The 21,439-nt window shown below is 39.4% G+C and overlaps 1 non-coding gene and 1 pseudogene across 1 annotated transcript; both read left to right on the top strand.

Moving 5' to 3' along the window:
- The first annotated feature begins 8,973 nt into the window (after positions 1–8,973).
- Positions 8,974–9,075, top strand: LOC148552744 (small nucleolar RNA R71; annotated as a pseudogene).
- Positions 9,076–15,861: 6,786 nt separating this feature from the next.
- LOC148552745 (small nucleolar RNA R71) lies at positions 15,862–15,969 on the top strand. Its single transcript, XR_015893119.1, has one exon. It is a non-coding gene; the product is annotated as a small nucleolar RNA R71 (small nucleolar RNA).
- Positions 15,970–21,439: the final 5,470 nt, after the last annotated feature.

A 21,439-nucleotide genomic window follows, 5' to 3' on the forward strand; every position in this document is an offset into this window, starting at 1 on the left:
TTCCAATCATAGAGAAGTAAACACACAAGAATAAAATATTTATGGTTAAATAATGTAACCATGTAATTAAGCTCAAATCTCACAGGTTGTGTGTTCTTAGCTTTTTAAACTATGTTCCAAATACAACTTCAAGCAAATTTAACACAAAAGTTTTGATTTAAATTAGTGAAATTTTTTAAAAATAGGGTCTTAGAAGAAACTTATTATTTTTAATCAAGTAGAACATGCATGCAAATAACCTATTTCTATGCAATCTATCCTATTCTACAAAAGAAAAATTAACTAAATATCCTATTTTACTGGTGTTTAAGGAAGAGAATTTACCTCCGGAAGTCAGGTACTGACCGACCTCCCCACACTTAAGGCTTTGCACCGTCCTCGGTGCCATCTGTCAGTGATGCACGGAAACTTGACTCTCAACAATTTTCCTCGGCAAGTATACCGAATTGTTGTCAAGTAAAAACTCACAATAGAGTGAGGTCGAATCCCACAGGGATTGATTGGTCAATCAACTTTAATTAGAGGAATGTTCTAGTTGAGCTAAGCAGAATTTGATGTGAGAGTTGCAGGAAATTAAACGACGGAAAGTAAATAGCAGAAAATGTAAATGCTGGGAATAAAGAGCTGAATATAAATGACGGAAAGTAAATTGCAGAATTTTAAATGGGGAATGGGGAATTTAGCATGAAAGTAAATTGCAGAAATTAAAGAGAATGGGTAAGATTAGAAATAGGGGATTCATTGGGCTCAGGAGATGTTGCATTCTCCGGATCAAGTTCATTTTCATCTCTTCCTCAATCAATGCATTCATTGATCTCCTTGGAAATCTTAAGTGATTGAATTCCAATTCCTTGGTAATTCAATCTCTCAAATCTTAATCAATAGCCAATTCCTTGGTCCAATTGCTCATGAGAAGAGATGAAGTATGGTCACTGATTATACCACATGTATTTCCAAATCAAAGTGTTGGTAGGATTATATGTCACTATATCCATCCAAATCCCAATTTGGTCCAACATGAGAAAGCATTTCTAGCATGATCTCTTCATTCCTCTTCCAAGGTTCTGAAGAGATCCAAGTATGAATAGCTTCTTTTCCAAGACAACTACCCAATTGGATGAAGATTGAAAGCTTTCTAGTAAAATCAAGAGAAAAGAAAGAAGAAGAATAATGAAAACTATTATTGATCCATCAAATTACAACAGAGCTCCCTAACCCAATGAAAGGAGTTTAGTTGTTCATGGCTCTGGGAATGGAAAATAAAGATGGAGAATGCATTCTGAAAGTAAAACTAGAAGTTGCAGAGAAAGTAAAATTATACAGAGAGTAGTTCTCCCAATCCCCAAAAGCTTTTCTCTAGTTCAAAACTACTCCTATTTATACTACTCTTCTAATCTTCTAGTTGGCTCTTCAAGTCTTGGATATGGGCCTTTGGATCTTGAGTTAAAGCAGTTATCATCTTTAGTGGGCTCAGCTTCACTTGCAGAGAAAGTGTGCAGTAGGCATGGACTTTAGCTTAGGGCGTTAGTGGTGTAAACGTTAAGTGAAAATATGGGGTCGAGAACGTTAGTGACAATCACCTTTTTCACTAGCGTTCCTAACCCAAAATGGTCCACATTAACTTCAACGTTAGTGGCACTAACGTGACCACTAACGTTGCCTCTTGGCTCTTTGCAAACGTTATTGGGGCTTACCTTTCCCAATAACGTTGAGAGTACCCCTTTCTCCCTACGTTAGAGTTCACGTTAGTATAGTTAACATGACCTTTAATGTAGGCTTGCCAAATCTTCGAGAGCGTTAGTGACACTACCTTTTTCACTAACACTCCAAAACGCCCCTTTCCCACATTAGTGCCTCATGTTAATTACATTAACGTGACCGCTAATGTGGTGTTGATTGCCATGTCCAACGTTAGTGACAAAGGTGAGTGTCACTAATGTTGGCGATTCCATGATCCTTCCACGTTAGAGTTCACGTTAACCAAGTTAACGTGGCTCTTAACGTAGCCAATATGGGCTTAGTCCAACGTTAGTGACAAAGGTGAGTGTCACTAACGTTGGCATTATCTTCCTCTTCCATGTTAAAGTTCACGTTAACTGAGTTAACGTTACTCTTAACGTGGCCAATTGCCCTTTTGCAGCGTTAGTGGCACTCACTTTTACCACTAATGCTTGGAGCTTCCTTTTTCTCCACGTTAACTACCACGTTAATGTAGTTAACGTGGTAATTAACATGGGCTATGATGGCTTCGAAGACGTTATTGGCGATCACTTTTCTCATTAGCGTTGCAAGCTAGCTCCCATTCCACGTTAGTGGTCATGTTAGTTAGACTAACGTGGCTACTAACGTGGCTTTTCCTTGCTTCCTTTGTCCTGAAATCAAGCAAATAAAGTGCATCAAAGCTCTAATCCAAGTTATAAGTCATGCATCATCCAATTTGTCATTAAATTCATACATAATTCTCATGAAATCATATAAAATTCACAATTTTTGCTTGAATCAAGATGTGAGTAAAATTCTACCCAAAACTTACTTATTTCCTAAGAAAATGCATGAAACTACCCTAAAACAGTAAAGAAAAGGTCAGTGAAACTGGCCGAAATGCCCTGGCATCACAACACCAAACTTAAAGCTTGCTTGTCCCTAAGCAAGTACTGAAACATGATAATGACGAACGAAATGACAAGAGGAATGAATCATTATTGTGGAAGTCATGTCCTTGGTTTTATGGGGTTTCATGCATAGCAACTTAGGTTCATTCCTCTACTGGCTTTCAAACCTTTATCATGCCCTGGAATACTCACTTGATTGCACCCCTTGAGACCTTTATTTATTGATCCCTTTGTCTTTTCAAGGATTATTGCATCCTTAGGCTAAGTGCTCTATGAGGGGGCGACTCTTTAAAATAAGCTTTCAGCCAACACTCCCGAACCAGTTGGTTCAAGGTGCTAGGTGTTGAAACACCCCTAAGGATTTACTCCCTCAAGTCTCTCTCCCCATACATACACACCACAGGCACATGGTTTGTTATTTTCTTTCCTTGAGGCCTTGGTGTCTAGCACCACTTTGGGTTACTAAATATTCTGTAGCAAGGTTGCTCTTGATAGTGGATTTTCAGTTGATAATCCCAGGTTAGTTAACCCAAGTTACCAAGTGATGAAGCACTCCTAAGAACTTATTCATCCAAGCAGATCCTTGGTACAAGAGCACCACAGACACATCCCTCAAGGTTCAAGCCCTTGGTGCCTAGCCTTATTTCTTATTGATTTTCTTTCTTTTTTAACTCTTATTGTTCTTTTCCTTTTTCTTATTAGGATCTTGTTATTTAGCTAGTCTCATGGGGTGTGTTTCAAGCATATGACTTCAAGACAGATAGTTGCCTTCCTACCTTGTTGGTGAACCAACTTAGCTAAGTGATTACTACACCACAAGCTTAAGAACCTATTCCACAATTGATCATCACTCTGGTCTTTCATAACATCTCTTTTTATTTGACTTAAGGGACAAGCATACAAGTGAGTAAGGTGAAAATGAAGACAGGTTACTTGGACCAGCACACATATGACAAAGGCAATGAAAGCAAATATTAAATTCTAGTGATTTAAGCTAAGGAGTAACTATTAATCAGGGGCACATTCAGACTTCCAATTTTTTTTTTAACATCTCCAAGCATATGGGATCAAGTAGCAATACAACCTTTTGGTGGTGCCTTCTGGTTATCTCTTTGTTGTCATCATCCATAGCTTCTGCGTCCTTCTTCGCCTCCTTGGATGGTGGTGCACTGTTTTTCTAGAAGGTTGATTGAATTCTTGCAAAGTTATTGGAAGTTGCTTGTTCCCCAAGCACTTGAGGAATAGATAGCTTGCTTGTATGCTTGTAAATTTCTGGACTTAATTTGGTGTGTGAACACCAAACTTAGTTTATTGCCTCATGCAGAACCTCATGTGCTTTTATTGATAAAACAACTATGAAATAGAAACTAAACTATTGTTAAGCGGTTTCCCTGATTGGTTGGGGCTAGCAACTTGCCATTGAAGAGGTGTAATGTGATTCTAACTGAAGTCTTTGGTGGAACACTAAACTTAGAATTACACATTCACTCTTGGATTGGTTTGGTGTGCAACACCAAACTTAGCTCCTCACAATACGAGGGAAACTACTTATATCCTTTATTGAGATGATCATGAAAAGGAAACTACCTTAGGTTGGGTTGCCTCCCAACGAAGCGCTCTTTTAGCGTCGCTAGCTCGACGATTTCTCCATCAGTTGAGATGATATTTCATTTTGGGGCTTTCCCCCATGTTGCCCATGTAGTGCTTGAGCCTTTGTCCGTTTACAGTGAACGTCCTCCTTGAACTTTCCTCCATGATTTCTATGTGTCCATACGGCGAGACCTTTGTGACAAGAAAGGGTCCTGACCACCTTGATTTGAGTTTCCCAGGGAAAAGTCTTAATTTGGAATTGTAGAGGAGCACTTGCTGTCCTTTTTCGAAGCTCCTGGGTGCCAGATGGAGGTCGTGCCTTCTTTTTGCCTCTTCTTTATAAATCTTGGCATTTTCTTAGGTTAAGATCTGAACTCCTCCATTTCCTGCAGCTGCAAGACCCTCTTTTCACCAGCAGCAACGCTATCAAAATTTAGTAGCTTGAGAGCCTAGAGGGCTTTGTGTTCCAGCTCCAATGGTAAATGACAAGCTTTTCCATATACCAGTTGATATGGGGACATCCCGATTGGTGTTTTGAATGCCATTCTGTATGCCCAAAGAGCATCATCCAGCTTCTTCGACCAATCCTTTCTTGATGCTCCTACAGTCTTTTCCAGAATCCTTTTTAGCTCTCTGTTAGATATCTCAGTTTGCCCACTTGTTTGGTGGTGGTAAGGCGTGAAAATCTTGTGTTTCACCCCGTATTGTAGGAGGAGCGCTTCTAGTGGTCTGTTACAAAAATGGCTCCCTCCATCACTGATGAGTGCTCGGGGGACTCCAAACCGGCTAAAGATATTCTTTCTGAGGAAGTTCATGACTACCTTGTTGTCGTTCGTTGGGGTTGCAATAGCCTCTACCCACTTGGAAACGTAATCCACTGCTACCAAGATGTACTTGTTTGCATATGAGGTTGGGAATGGTCCCATGAAATCGATTCCCCACACATCAAACAGTTCCAGTTCTAAGATGAAATTCTATGACATCTCATTTCTTTTGGGTAAGTTTCCAGTTCTTTGACATTCATTGCAATTCTTTACTAGTTCTTTGGCATCCTTGAAAAGGGTGGGCCAAAAGAATCCGCTTTGTAACACCTTGGCTGCAGTTCTATCCCCTCCAAAATGGCCTCCATAGCACGAGCCGTGGCAGTTCCACAAGACCTCTCGTCCCTCTTCTTCCGAAACACATCTTCTCAGGATTCCATCTGAACACTTCTTGAAGAGATATAGTTTATCCCAAACAAAATACCTTGCGTCATTGATGAGCTTTTTCTTTTGATGTTTTTTGATCTCTGGAGGTAAAGCCCCAGTTGCCTTGAAATTGGCAATGTTTGCAAACCAGGGTGCTTTGTGAACCATCATTAACTGCTCATCTGGGAAACATTCATTTACACTTGTATCATGTGTTCCACCTTTTTCATGAGGGATCCTGGATAGGTGATCGGCTACCTTGTTCTCCATTCCTTTCTTGTCTCTAATCTCAATATTGAATTCCTACAACAATAAGATCCACCTTATCAGTCTTGGTTTTGACTCCTGCTTGGCAAACAAGTATTTAAGTGCTGTATGGTCTATGAAAACAATCACTTTGGCACCAATGAGGTATGATCTAAACTTGTCAATTGCAAAAACTATTGCCAGTAACTCCTTTTCAGTAGTGGTAGAATTTCTTTGAGTGTCATTGAGGACTTTGCAGGCATAGTATATCACATGGACTAAGTTATCTTTCCTCTGTCCTAACACTGCCCCAACTGCAAAATCAGATGCATCACACATCAATTCAAATGGTAAGTTCCAGTCAGGTGGGGAATGATACGGGCAGAGGACAACCTCTTCTTTAAATTTTCGAATGCTAGCATGCATTTTTCATCAAAGGCAAATGGTGTATTAGATACAAGAAGATTGCTTAGGGGCTTGGCTATCTTTGAAAAATCTTTAATAAACCTTCTGTAAAAGCCAGCATGCCCCAGAAAGCTCCTAATTGCCTTGACATCACTTGGTGGGGGTAATTTTTCAATAAGTTCCACCTTAGCTCTGTCTACCTCAATGCCTTGGTTAGAAACCTTATGGCCAAGAACTATTCCTCCTGTCACCAGAAAGTGACATTTCTCCCAGTTCAAGACCAAGTTGTTTTCTTGACATCTTTTTAATACCAGGGCCAGGTGATTTAGGCAATTAGGGAAGGAATCTCCGAATACCGAAAAGTCATCCATAAAGACTTCAATGAATTTTTCTATCATATCTGAGAAAATGGAGAGCATGCAGCGTTGGAAAGTTGCAGGTGCATTACATAGCCCAAATGGCATGCGCCTGTAGGCAAACACTCCATATGGGCAAGTGAATGAGGTTTTCTCTTGGTCTCTCAGATCAACCACTATTTGGTTATATCCTCAATAACCATCGAGAAAACAGAAATATGCATGTCCTGCAAGTGTTTCTAGCATCTGATCCATGAAAGGAAGGGGGAAATGATCTTTTCTTGTAGCTTCATTGAGTTTTCTGTAGTCTATGCACATCCGCCATCCTGTGACGGTCCTTGTAGGGATTAGTTCGTTCTTCTGATTGGGGACTACAGTGATTCCTCCCTTTTTTGGGACAACTTTCACGGGGCTGACCCACGGGCTGTCGGAAATCGGGTAGATTACCCCTCCCTGCCATAACTTCATAACTTCTTTCTGTACCACTTCCTTCATGACTGAATTCAGCCTCCTTTGGGGTTGAATGGATGGTTTGGCATCATCTTCCAACAGTATCTTATGCATGCATATGGCCGAACTGATTCCTTTCAGGTCAGCGAGAGTCCATCCAATGGCATCCTTATGCTTTCGTAATACTTGGAGTAATTCATCCTCTTGATCTCGGCTGAGGGATGAGTTTATGATTACTGGGTAACTTTCACTTTCTCCTAAGTATGAATATTTGAGAGTGGGTGGCAGTGCTTTGAGTTCAGGTTTGGGTGCTTCTATCTTTTTATTCTCCTCCTTTGGTGCACCCTGTATATGAATCTCTGCTGTTGCAGCCTCTTTGCTAGATGTTGGTTCCTCCTCTGTTAACCCTTCAAGTTCTTCTTCTTCAAAAATCTCCTGTACTGCATCTTCCAGTGAATCCAACCTCATACATTCTCCCAATGGTTCTGGTGGGTAACTCATGGCTTTGAACACATTGAATGTCATCTTTTCACTGTGTAATCTCAAGGTGAGTTCACCTTTTTGAACGTCGATGACAGCTCCAGCAGTGGCCAAGAACGGTCTCCCCAGGATGATGGAGGCCTTGGCTTCCTCCTGCATGTCCAGCACTACAAAGTCTGCTGGGAAGATAAAATCTCCTACCTTTACCAGCAAATCTTCTACTATGCCATGAGGAAATTTGAACGATCGGTCTACCAGTTGTAGGGCCATTTTTGTTGGCTTAGCCTCCTCAATCCTCATTTTTCTCATCATAGCTACTGACATCAGATTTATGCTGGCTCCTAAGTCACACAGAGCCTTCTCCACTGTGATTTCCCCTATAATACAAGGGATCTGGAAACTCCCAAGATCCTTCAATTTCTGGGGTAGTTTGTGCTGAATGATGGCACTACATTCTTCGGTTAGTATCACAGTCTCATTACTCTTCTAGCTTTTCTTCTTAGTCATTAATTCCTTTAAAAACTTGGCATAGAGCGGCATTTGCTCTATTGCTTCAGCAAAGGGTATGTTGATTTGTAGTTTCTTGAAGATTTCCAAAAATCTTAAGAACTGGTTGTCGTCCCCCTTCTTCCTTAATTGCTGAGGGTATGGTGTCTTTGGGATGTCTGGCTTCAGCATTTCTCCTTTTTGCTGTGAACTAGGAATAGGGATTTAGACTTCATCTCGCTCCTCTTTCCTTTTGTTTGAGTTTTTCTCTTATGAATTCTTAGGAATTTCTTTCAATTCCTTCCCACTTCTAAGGGTGATGGCCTGACATTCCTCTCTTGGGTTTGGATCGCTGTTACTGCACAGGTTATGGGTGGGAATTTGCTTGAATAGGTAGCCAATTTATGTCTCAAGTTTCTTGATGGCAGCATCTTGATTCTGCATATTGGACCGCACTTCCTCTTGGAACACTTTACTGTCCTGGACTTCCTTACATATGACTTCAAGTAGAGTTTCAATCCTTGAGAGTCTGTCTTCGGATGATGGTGGGTTGGAGTTGGAGTGATGAGAAGGGCCATTCTGGCTTTGGTATGGATGTTGAGGTATGTTGTTAGGTAGGTGCTGATTTGATCTCTGTGTGGAATGTTGGTGAGCCGCATTATTGTTGGGGTTGTGACGTCTCTGATCTTGGCCTTGGTCTTGTTGGTTTCCCCACCCAAAGTTTGGGTGGTTCCTCCAACCAGGATTGTAAGTTTTGGAGTATGGATCATGTGCCTGCCTGAATGAGTTTCCAATATAGTTGGCTTGTTCCTGATCACCATCTGCCTCTGCATTCACTCCTTCTTGAGTTGCTGATGAGGTGGTGATTGCTGCTACTTGGTTCCTCTCCATCTTTTTGGTAAGGTCAGCCAGCTGCTTGGTAATCAGCTTGTTCTGGGCCAGCAGTGCATCCACGTTATTCAGCTCCATCACTCATCTAGTGTTGCCTCTTTCAGAAGCATAGAAGTAGTCATTCTCAGTTACAGTCTCAATGACATCTATGGCCTCTTCAAAGATCTTCTTCTTGTTAATAGATCCCCCGGATAAGTGGTCTACTGCCTTCTTTGATTCATAGGAAAGACCTTCATAGAAAATGTGTAACTGCACCCATTCATTGAACATATCTGACGGGCACCTTCTTGTCAAGTCTTTAAATCTCTCCCATGCTTCGTAGAGAGTCTCACCATCCTGTTGTTTAAAACTTTGAACTTCATCTCTCAACATGTTAATTCTTTGAGGAGGATAGAATCTCGCCAAGAACTTGTTCACCACATCCTCCCAGGTTGTTAAATGGTATGCGAAATTGTTACTCAGAGGTTGTAAAATTTGTTGTTCGTTCTCTCCCTGGCAATGGCGCCAACAACTGGTGCACAATACCATGGTCCAAACATAACTTCACAACTTTGCACAACTAACCAGCAAGTGCACTGGGTCGTCCAAGTAATAAAATCTTACGTGAGTAAGGGTCGATCCCACGGAGATTGTCGGCTTGAAGCAAGCTATGGTCACCTTGTAAATCTCAGTCAGGCAGATATCAAATGGTTATGGAGTTTTCGAATAATAATAATAAATAAACAGAAAATAAAGATAGAAATACTTATGTAAATTATTGGTGAGAATTTCAGATAAGCGTATAGAGATGCTTTCGTTCCTCTGAACCTCTGCTTTCCTGCTGTCTTTATCCAACCAATCCTACTCCTTTCCATGGCAAGCTTTATATAGGGCATCACCGTTGTCAATGGCTAGATCCCATCCTCTCTGTGAAAAAGGTCCAAATGCTCTGTCACGGCACGGCTAATCATCTGGAAGTTCTCGATCATACTGGAATAGGGTTCACCCTCCTTTTTACGTCTGTCACTACGCCCAGCACTTGCGAGTTTGAAGTTCATCACAGCCATCCCTTCCCAGATCCTATTCGGAATACCACAGACAAGGTTTAGACTTTTCGGATCTCAGGAATGGCCATCCATGGGTTCTAACTTATACCACGAAGATTCTAATATCTCGGACTTGGTCCCCTGTATTAGATATCTAAGAGATACTCATTCTAGCTTGTTTGCATGTAGAACGGAAGTGTTTGTCAGGCACGCATTCATAAGTGAGAATGATGATGAGTGTCACATAATCATCACATTCATCATGTTCTTGGGTGCGAATGGATATCTTAGAAGCGGAATAAGTTGAATTGAATAGAAAACAGTAGTACTTTGCATTAAATCATGAGGAACAGCAGAGCTCCACACCTTAATCTATGGAGTGCAGAAACTCTACCGTTGAAAAATACATAAGTGAAAGGTTCAGGCATGGCCGAATGGCCAGCCTCCAAACGTGATCAATATGATCCAAAGTTGAACTAAAAATCATAAGATGTCTAATACAATAGTAAAAAGTCCTATTTATACTAAACTAGTTACTAGGGTTTACAGAAGTAAGTAATTGATGCATAAAATCCATTTTCGGGGCCCACTTTGTGTGTGCTTAGGCTGAGCTTGAAGTTTACACGTGCAGAGGCTTCTTCTGGAGTTGAACGCCAAGTTGTAATGTGTTTTTGGCGTTCAACTCTGGTTTGTGACGTGTTTCTGGCGTTTAACTCCAGACTGCAGCATAGAACTGGCGTTCAACGCCCTTTTGCGTCATCTAAACTCGGCCAAAGTATGGACTATTATATATTGCTGGAAAGCACTGGATGTCTACTTTCCAACGCAATTGGAAGTGTGCCATTTTGAGTTCTGTAGCTCCAGAAAATCTACTTTGAGTGCAGGGAGGTCAGAATCCAACAGCATTAGTAGTCCTTCTTCAACCTCTGAATCTGATTTTTGCTCAAGTCCCTCAATTTCAGCCAGAAAATACCTGAAATGATAGAAAAACACACAAACCCATAGTAAAGTGCAGAAATGTGAATTTAACATAAAAACTAATAAAAACATCCCTAAAAGTAACTAGATCCTACTAAAAACATACTAAAAACAATGCCAAAAAGCGTATAAATTATCCGCTCATCACAACACCAAACTTAAATTGTTGCTTGTCCCCAAGCAACTGAAAATCAAATAGGATAAAAAGAAGAGAGTATACTATAAATTCCAAAATATCAGTGAAACATAGCTCCAATCAGATGAGCGGGACTTGTAGCTTTTTGCATCTTGAATAGTTTTGGCATCTCACTTTATCCATTGAGGTTCAGAATGATTGGCATCTATAGGAACTCAGAGTTCAGATAGTGTTATTGATTCTCCTAGTTCAGTATGTTGATTCTTGAACACAGCTACTTTATGAGTCTTGGCCTTGGCCCTAAGCACTTTGTTTTCCAGTATTACCACCGGATACATAAATGCCACAGACACATAATTGGGTGAACCTTTTCAGATTGTGACTCAGCTTTGCTAAAGTCCCCGATTAGAGGTGTCCAGGGTTCTTAAGCACAATCTTCTTTTGCTTTGGACCTTGACTTTAACCGCTCAGTCTCAAGTTTTCACTTGACACCTTCACGCCACAAGCACATGGTTAGGGACAGCTTGGTTTAGCCACTTAGGCCAGGATTTTATTCCTTTAGGCCCTCCTATCCACTGATGCTCAAAGCCTTGGGATCCTTTTTATTTACCCTTGCCTTTTGGTTTTAAAGGTTATTGGCTTTTTGCTCTTGCCTTTTGGTTTTAAGAGCTTTTAGCTTTTTCTGCTTGCTTTTCTTTTTCTATTTTTTTTTCGCCATTTTTTTTTCTTTTTTTTTCTACAAGCTTTGTATTCACTGCTTTTTCTTGCTTCAAGAATCATTTTTATGATTTTTCAGATTATCAAATAACATGTCTCCTTGTCATCATTCTTTCAAGAGCCAACATATTTAACATTCTTAAACAACAACTTCAAAAGACATATGCACTGTTCAAGCATTCATTCAGAAAACAAAAAGTATTGTCACCACATCAATATAATTAAACTAAGTTCAAGGATAAATTTGAAACTCATGTACTTCTTATTCTTTTGAATTAAAACATTTTTTATTTAAGAGAGGTGATGGATTCATAGGACATTCATAACTTTAAGACATAGTTACTAAATACTAACGATCATGTAATAAGACACAAACATGGATAAGCACTTAACATAAAGAAAACGAAAAACAGAGAATTTAAGAACAAGGAATGAGTCCACCTTAGTGATGGTGGCATTTCCTTCTAGAGGAACCAATGATGTCCTTGAGCTTTTCTATGTCTCTTCCTTGTCTTTGTTGCTCCTCCCTCATTGCTTTGTGATCTTCTCTAATTTCATGAAGGATGATGGAGTGCTCTTGATGTTCCACCCTTAATTGTCCCATGTTGGAACTTAATTCTCCTAGGGAGGTGTTGATTTGCTCCCAAAAATTCTGTGGAGGAAAGTGCATCCCTTGAGGTATCTCAGGGATTTCTTGATGATGAGCTTCCTCATGTGTTTCTTGAGCTCCATGAGTGGGCTCTCTTTTTTGCTCCATCCTTTTCTTAGTGATGGGCTTCTCTTCCTCAATGGGAATGTCTCCTTCTATGAAAGCTCCAGCTGAGTAAGATAGATGGCAAATAAGATGAGGGAAAGCTAGCCTTGCCAAGGGGGAGGACTTTTCGGCTATTTTGTAGAGTTCAAGGGAGATGACTTCATGAACTTCTATTTCCTCACCAATCATGATGCTATGAATCATGATGGCCCGATCCACAGTAACTTCAGATTGGTTGCTAGTGGGGATGATGGAGCGTTGGATGAACTCCAACCATCCTCTAGCCACAGGCTTGAGGTCCAGTCTTCTAAGTTGAACCGGTTTGCCTTTTGAGTCAATCTTCCATTGAGCTCCTTCCACACATATGTCCATGAGGACTTGGTCCAAACTTTGATCAAAGTTGACCCTTCTAGTGTAGCAGCGTGCATCTCCTTGCATCATAGGCAAGTCAAACGCCAACCTCACATTTTTCGGACTAAAATCTAAGTATTTCCCCCAAACCATGGTGAGATAATTCTTTGGGTTCGGGTTCTTACTTTGATCATGGTTCTTAGTGATCCATGCATTGGCATAGAACTCTTGAACCATTAGGATGCCTACTTGTTGGATGGGGTTTGTTAGAACTTCCCAACCTCTTCTTTGGATTTCATGTCGGATCTTCGGATACTCATTTCTCTTGAGCTTGAAAGGGACCTCGGGGATCACTTTCTTCTTGGCCACAACATCATAGAAGTGGTCTTGATGAGCTTTGGAGATGAATCTTTCCATCTCCCATGACTCGGAGGTAGAAGCTTTTGTCTTCCCTTTTCCCTTTTCTAGAGGATTCTCCGGTCTTGGGTGCCATCAATGGTAATGGAAAAACAAAAAGCTTATGCTTTTACCACACCAAACTTAGAATATTGCTCGCCCTCGAGCAAGAAAAGAAAGAATAGATGAAGAAGATGAAGAAAATATGGAAGAGAGGAGGGAGAGGTGTATTCAGCCAGAAGGGGAAGAGAGGGTTGTGTTGTGTGAAAATGAAGAAGAATGGAGGGCTTTATATAGGGAAGGGAGGGGGGGTAAGGTTCGGCCATAAAGGTGATTTTGGGTGGGAAATTGGTTTTGAATTTTGAAGGTAAGTGTGATTTATGAGGTAGGTTTATGGGGAAGAGTGGATGGATGTGAGTGGTGAAGTGGTGATAGGGAAGAGAGATTAAGGTGATTGGTGAAGGGTTTTGGGGAAGAGTGTTTATTGGGAAGAGTGATATAGGATTATTAGGAGGGAAGGTGGGAATATGTTAGGTGGGGATCCTGTGGGGTCCATAGATGCTGAAATGATTCTGTGGGGTCCACAGATCCTGAGGTGTCAAGGATTTACATCCCTGCACCAATTAGGCATGTAAAATGCCTTTGCATGCAATTCTGGCGTTTAAACGCCGAATTGATGCTTGTTCTGGGCGTTCAGTGCCCAGGTGCAGCATATTTCTGGCGTTGAACGCCAGCCGGATGCTTGTTTCTGGCGTTCAGCGCCAGCTCTTCCTCAGTGTGCATTTCTGGCGTCTGATTGCCAGGATGCTACTTGTTTCTGGTGTTCAACGCCAGATCCATGCTCTGTTCTGGCGTTGAACGCCAGCCAGATGCTCCTTACTGGCGTTTAAACGCCAGTAAGATCCACCTCCAGGGTGTGATTTTTCTTCTGCTGTTTTTGATTCCATTTTCAATTTTTATATTTATTTTGTGACTCCACATGATCATGAACCTAATAAAATATGAAACAACAATAAAAATAAATTAAAATTAGATAAATAAAAATTGGGTTGCCTCCCAACAAGCGCTTCTTTAATGTCAATAGCTTAACAGTGGGCTCTCATGGAGCCTCACAGATGTTCAGAGCATTATTGAGACTTCCCAACACCAAACTTAGAGTTTGGATATGGGAGTTCAACACCAAACTTAGAGTTTGGTTGTGGCCTCCCAACACCAAACTTAGAGTTTGACTGTGGGGGCTCTGGTTGACTCTGTTTTGAGAGAAGCTTACTGTGCCTTTTTTCCATGTTTACAGAAGGATGTCCTTGAGTTTTAAACTCAAGGGAGTCCTCATTCAATTGAAGGACTAGTTCACCTCTGTTAACATCAATCATAGCTCTTGCTGTGGCTAGGAAGGGTCTTCCAAGGATGATGGATTCATCCTCATCCTTCCCAGTATCTAGGATTATGAAATCAGCAGGGATGTAAAGGCCTTCAACCTTTACTAATATGTCCTCTACTTGTCCATAAGCCTATTTTCTGGAATTGTCTGCCATCTCTAATGAGATTTTAGCAGCTTGTACCTCAAAGATTCCCAATCTCTCCATTACAGAGAGTGGCATGAGGTTTATTCCTGACCCCAGGTCACATAGAGCCTTCTCAAAGGTCATGGTGCCTATGGTACAAGGTATTAGGAACTTTCCAGGATTCTGTTTCTTCTGAGGCAATTTCAGTTGATCCAATGCATTTAGTTCATTAGTGAACAGAGAAGGTTCATCTCCCCAAGTATCATTACCAAATAAATTGGCATTCAGCTTCATGATTGCACCAAGGAACTTGGCAACTTATTCTTCAGTGACATCCTCATTCTCTTCAGAAGAAGAATACTCATCAGAACTCATGAATGGCATAAGGAGGTTTAATGGAATCTCTATGGTCTCTAGATGAGCCTCAGAGTCCTTTGGTTCCTCAGAGGGATACTCCTTATTGATCATTAGACATCCCAGGAGGTCTTCCTCCTTGGGATTCACGTCCTCCCCTTCCTCTCTAGGTTCGGCCATGTTGACTATGTCAATGGCCTTGCACTCTTCTTTTGGATTTTCTTCTGTATTCCTTGGGAGAACACTAGGAGGGGTTTCAGTGATTTTCTTACTCAGCTGTCCCACTTGTGCCTCCAAATTTCTAATGGAGGACCTTGTTTCATTCATGAAACTCACAGTGGCCTTAGATAGATCAGAGACTAAGTTTGCTAAATTAGAGGTATTTTGTTCAGAGTTCTCTGTCTGTTGCCGAGTGGATGATGGAAAAGGCTTGCTATTGCTAAACCTGTTTCTTCTACCATTATTAAAGCCTTGTTGAGGCTTTTGTTGATTCTTCCATGAGAGATTTGGGTGATTTCTCCATGAGGGATTATAGGTGTTTCCATATGGTTCACCCATGTAATTCACCTCTGCTATTGCAGGGTTTTCAGGATCATAAGCTTCTTCTTCAGAAGATGCCTCTTGAGTACTGTTGGATGCAGCTTGCATTCCATTCAGATTCTGAGAAATCATATTGACTTGCTGAGTCAATATTTTATTCTGGGCCAATATGGCATTCAGAGTATCAATTTTAAGAACTCCCTTCTTCTGAGGCGTCCCATTACTCACAGGATTCCTCTCAGAAGTGTACATGAACTGGTTATTAGCAACCATGTCAATGAGTTCTTGAGCTTCTGTAGGCATTTTTTTTAGATGAATGGATCCACCTGCAGAAGTATCTAATGACATCTTAGCTAATTCAGACAGACCATCATAGAATATATCCAGGATGGTCCATTCTGAAAGCATGTCAGAAGGACACTTTTTGGTCAGTTGCTTGTATCTCTCCCAAGCTTCATAGAGGGATTCACCTTCCTTCTGTCTGAAGGTTTGAACATCCACTCTAAGCTTACTCAGCTTTTGAGGAGGAAAGAACTTGGCTAAGAAAGCCGTGACCAGCTTATCCCAAGAGTTCAGGCTATCTTTGGGTTGAGAGTCCAACCACACTCTAGCTCTGTCTCTTACAGCAAACGGGAAAAGCATGAGCCTGTAGACTTCAGGATCTACTCCATTAGTCTTAACAGTATCACAGATCTGCAAGAATTCAGTTAAGAACTGAAAAGGATCTTCAGATGAAAGTCCATGAAACTTGCAGTTTTGTTGCATTAGAGAAACTAATTGAGGTTTCAGCTCAAAATTGTTTGCTCCAATGGTGGGGATGGAGATGCTTCTTCCATGTAAATTGGAATTAGGTGCAGTAAAGTCACTAAGCATCCTCCTTGCATTATTATTATTTTCGGCTGCCATCTCCTTTTCTTGTTCGAAAATTTCTGTAAGGTTATCTCTGGATTGTTGTATTTTAGCTTCTCTTAGTTTCCTCTTCAGAGTCCTTTCAGGTTCAGGGTCTGCTTCAACAAGAATGTTCTTGTCCTTGTTCCTGCTCATATGAGAAAGAGGGAACAGAAAAATAATAATAATAGGGATCCTTTTTACCCAGGTATAGAGGTTCCCCTATGTGAGTAGAAGAAGAAAAGAATGTAATGTAAAGAATGGAATAAGAGAAAATTCGAACACAGATGGAAGAGGGGGTTCGAATTTGGGTGAGATGAAGTGTTAGTAGATAAATAAATAAATAGAAGGAGATGAGAGAGAAAGAGGATTTTCGAAAATAAAATTTTGAAAAGGGGTTAGTGATTTTCGAAAATTAGGAATGAAATCAAATTAAAATTAAAAATTGAAACAATTAGTTAATTAAAAAGAATTTTTGAAAAGGATGGAAGAGATTTTCGAAAATTAGAGAGAGAGAGTTAGTTAGGTAGTTTTGAAAAAGATAAGAAACAAACAAAAAGTCAATTAGTTAGTTGAAAAAGATTTGAAAATCAATTTTGAAAAGATAAGAAAATAAGAAGTTAGAAAAGATATTTGAAAATCAAATTTTTGAGAAAGATAAGATTTAAAAAAAAAAGATATGATAGGCAGATATGATTAGAATTAGTTTTGAAAAAGATTTGATTTTTTAAAATCATAATTAATGACTTGACTCACAAAAAATCACAAGATATGATTCTAGAACTTAAAGTTTGAATCTTTCTTAACAAGTAAGTAACAAACTTGAAATTTTTGAATCAAAACATTAATTGTTGATGATATTTTCGAAAATATGATACAAAATTAAGAAAAATATTTTTGAAAAATTTTTTTAGAATTTTCAAAAATAAATAAGAAAAATGAAAAAAATTTGATTTTTGAAAAAGATTTTGAAAAAGGTAAGATTTTTAAATTGAAAATTTGATTTGACTCATAAGAAACAATTGAATTTTTTAAAATTTTTTAAAAAGTCAATCCAAATTTTTGAAATTTATGAGAGAAAGATATTTTTTTGATTTTTGAATTTTTAATGATGAGAGAGAAAAACATGAAAAATGATGCAATGCATGAAAGTTTTGGATCTAAACATGTGATGCATGCAAGATCATTATGAATATCAAGATGAACACCAAGAACACTATGAATGTCAAGATGAACATCAAGAACTTATTTTTGAAAATTTTTCAAGAAAAGAAAATATGCAAGACACCAATCTTAGAAATTTTTCATGTATAGAAACTATGAATGCAAGAATGCATATGAAAAACAAGAAAAGACGCAAAACAAGAAAATATGAAGATCAAACAAGAAGACTGGCCAAGAACAACTTGAAGATCATGAAGAACACTATGAATGCATGAGTTTTTGAAAAATGCAAAAATTTTTAGAAAAAATGCAATTGACACCAAACTTAAAAATTGACTCAAGACTCAAACAAGAAACACAAAATATTTTTTTGATTTTTTTTTATTTTATGATTGTTTTTTTGAATTTTTCAAAAATTAATGTGAAAAAGAAAAATAAGGATTCCAAAATTTTTAATATAAATTCCAGGAATCTTGCACTCTTAGTCTAAAGCTCCAATCTGAGGGTTAGACATGGCTTAATAGCCAGCCAAGCTTTAGAAGATACAAATTAGGCATACAACAGTTGAAACTTCATCCAACTTCATATACTTATAAGTGGAAGCCTCAGTCTAAAAGAATTAGACATGGCTTTACAGCCAGCCAGGCTTCTACATGCTTCATGAAACACTAGAATTCATTCTTAAAAATTTTGAATAATTTTCAAAAACAGATGAGAAATTTTTGAAAGATTTTTGAAAAATTTTTGAAAATAAAACAAAAAGAAAATTACCTAATCTGAGCAACAAGATGAATCGTCAGTTGTCCAAACTCGAACAATCCCCGGCAACAGCGCCAAAAACTTGGTATGCGAAATTGTTACTCAGAGGTTGTAAAATTTGTTGTTCGTTCTCTCCCTGGCAATGGCGCCAACAACTGGTGCACAATACCATGGTCCAAACATAACTTCACAACTTCGCACAACTAACCAGCAAGTGCACTAGGTCGTCCAAGTAATAAAACCTTACGTGAGTAAGGGTCGATCCCACAGAGATTGTCGGCTTGATGCAAGCTATGGTCACCTTGTAAATCTCAGTCAGGTGGATATCAAATGGTTATGGAGTTTTCGAATAATAATAATAAATAAACAGAAAATAAAGATAGAAATACTTATGTAAATTATTGGTGAGAATTTCAGATAAGCGTATAGAGATGCTTTCCTGCTGTCTTCATCCAACCAATCCTACTTCTTTCCATGGCAAGCTTTATATAGGGCATCACCGTTGTCAATGGCTACATCCCATCCTCTCTATGAAAAAGGTCCAAATGCTCTGTCACGGCACGGCTAATCATCTGGAGGTTCTCGATCATACTGGAATAGGGTTCACCCTCCTTTTGCGTCTGTCACTACGCCCAGCACTTGCGAGTTTGAAGTTTGTCACAGCCATCCCTTCCCAGATCCTACTCGGAATACCACAGACAAGGTTTAGACTTTTCGGATCTCAGGAATGGCCATCCATGGGTTCTAACTTATACCACGAAGATTCTAATATCTCGGACTCGGTCCCCTGTATTAGATATCTAAGAGATACTCATTCTAGCTTGTTTGCATGTAGAACGGAAGTGTTTGTCAGGCACGCATTCATAAGTGAGAATGATAATGAGCGTCACATAATCATCACATTCATCATGTTCTTGGGTGCGAATGGATATCTTAGAAGCGGAATAAGTTGAATTGAATAGAAAACAGTAGTATTTTGCATTAAATCATGAGGAACAGTAGAGCTCCACACCTTAATCTATGGAGTGCAGAAACTCTACCGTTGAAAAATACATAAGTGAAAGGTTCAGGCATGGCCGAATGGCCAGCCTCCAAACGTGATCAATATGATCCAAAGTTGAACTAAAAATCATAAGATGTCTAATACAATAGTAAAAAGTCCTATTTATACTAAACTAGTTACTAGGGTTTACAGAAGTAAGTAATTGATGCATAAAATCCATTTTCGGGGCCCACTTTGTGTGTGCTTAGGCTGAGCTTGAAGTTTACACGTGCAGAGGCTTCTTCTGGAGTTGAACGCCAAGTTGTAATGTGTTTTTGGCGTTCAACTCTGGTTTGTGACGTGTTTCTGGCGTTTAACTCCAGACTGCAGCATAGAACTGGCGTTCAACGCCCTTTTGCATCATCTAAACTCGGCCAAAGTATAGACTATTATATATTGCTGGAAAGCTCTGGATGTCTAATTTCTAACGCAATTGGAAACGCGCCAGTTTGAGTTCTATAGCTCCAGAAAATCCACTTTGAGTGCAGGGAGGTCAGAATCCAACAGTATCAGCAGTCCTTCTTCAACCTTTGAATCTGATTTTTGCTCAAGTCCCTCAATTTCAGCCAGAAAATACCTGAAATCACAGAAAAACACACAAACTCATAGTAAAGTCCAGAAATGTGAATTTAACATAAAAACTAATTAAAACATCCCTAAAAGTAACTAGATCCTACTAAAAACATACTAAAAACAATGCCAAAAAGCGTATAAATTATCCGCTCATCATTAAACTCTCCTTCGGGAAGGATTCCAGCCATTTAGATGCCTTGTCCTTGAGTGAGAAGGGAAATAGAAGTAGTCTGTAGGTGTCAGGATGAACACCATTAGACTTCACAGTATCACATATCCTCAGGAAGGTGGTTAGATGTTGATTGGGATCTTCTTGAACACTTCCTCCGAATGAACAGTTGTTCTGAACAAGGATGATGAGCTGTGGCTTTAGTTCAAAGTTGTTGGCATATATGGTTGGCTTTTGGATGCTACTTCCACAGTTTCCTGGGTTTGGATTGATGTAAGATCCCAGAACTCTTCTCTCTTACCCAGCATGATGCACTGGGCCTTCTCTGCCATGGTTGTGAGTCTCTTCTTCATGATGGTTTTCCATATTCTCATCCATGTCTGGTTCAAAATACTCCTCTTCTTCCTCTGTACCAATTACTCTCTTTCCTCTTGCTTCCCTCCTTAATCTAAGGAAGGTCCTCTCAGGTTCAGAATCAAAGGAAGTTGAAGCCCCGCTTCTTCTACCTGTCATACAACCAACAAGGCAAAAGCAAGAAGGGGGTAGATGCAGAGAGTATTCTTGTTAGAAATGCTGTTAGTGTGAGTGATGCAATATATCAAACAGTTAGTGGGTTAGTGAACTGAGTTGTAAACAACTAAGAAAAGGGTAAAAAAGGAAGAAAACAGCTAAACTGAAAGTGAATTACCCAAATGAAATCAAACCAAATAAAAAAAATGCTCAATCTAGTTATCCACCAATTTAATCATTGTTGATACCAAATCAATTCCCGGCAACGGTGCCATAAACTTGATGCACGAAAACTTGTCTCTCAACAATTTTCCTTGGCAAGTATACCGAATTGTTGTCAAGTAAAAACTCACAATAGAGTGAGGTCGAATCCCACAGGGATTGATTGGTAAATCACCTTTAATTAGAGGAATGTTCTAGTTGATCTAAGCAGAATTTGATGTGAGAGTTGCAGGAAATTAAATGGCGGAAAGTAAATAGCAGAAAATGTAAATGCTGGGAATAAAGATCTGAATATAAATTACGGAAAGTAAATTGCAGAATCTTAAATGGGGAATGGAGAATTTAGCATGAAAGTAAATTGCAGAAATTAAAGAGAATGGGTAAGATTTGAAATGGGGGATTCATTGGGCTTAGGAGATGTTGCATTCTCCGGATCAAGTTCATTTTCATCTCTTCCTCAATCAATGCATTCATTGATCTTCTTGGCAATCTTAAGTGATTGAATTCCAATTCCTTGGTAATTCAATCCCTCAAATCTTGATCAATAGCCAATTCCTTGGTCCCATTGCTCATGAGAAGAGATAAAGTATGGTCACTGATTATACCACATGTATTTCCAAATCAAAGTGTTGGTAGGATTATATGTCACTATA

Source organism: Arachis ipaensis, chromosome B7 (genome assembly GCF_059453495.1).
Source record: "Arachis ipaensis isolate K30076 ecotype BB chromosome B7, ASM5945349v1, whole genome shotgun sequence".
Taxonomy (NCBI): Eukaryota; Viridiplantae; Streptophyta; class Magnoliopsida; order Fabales; family Fabaceae; genus Arachis; species Arachis ipaensis.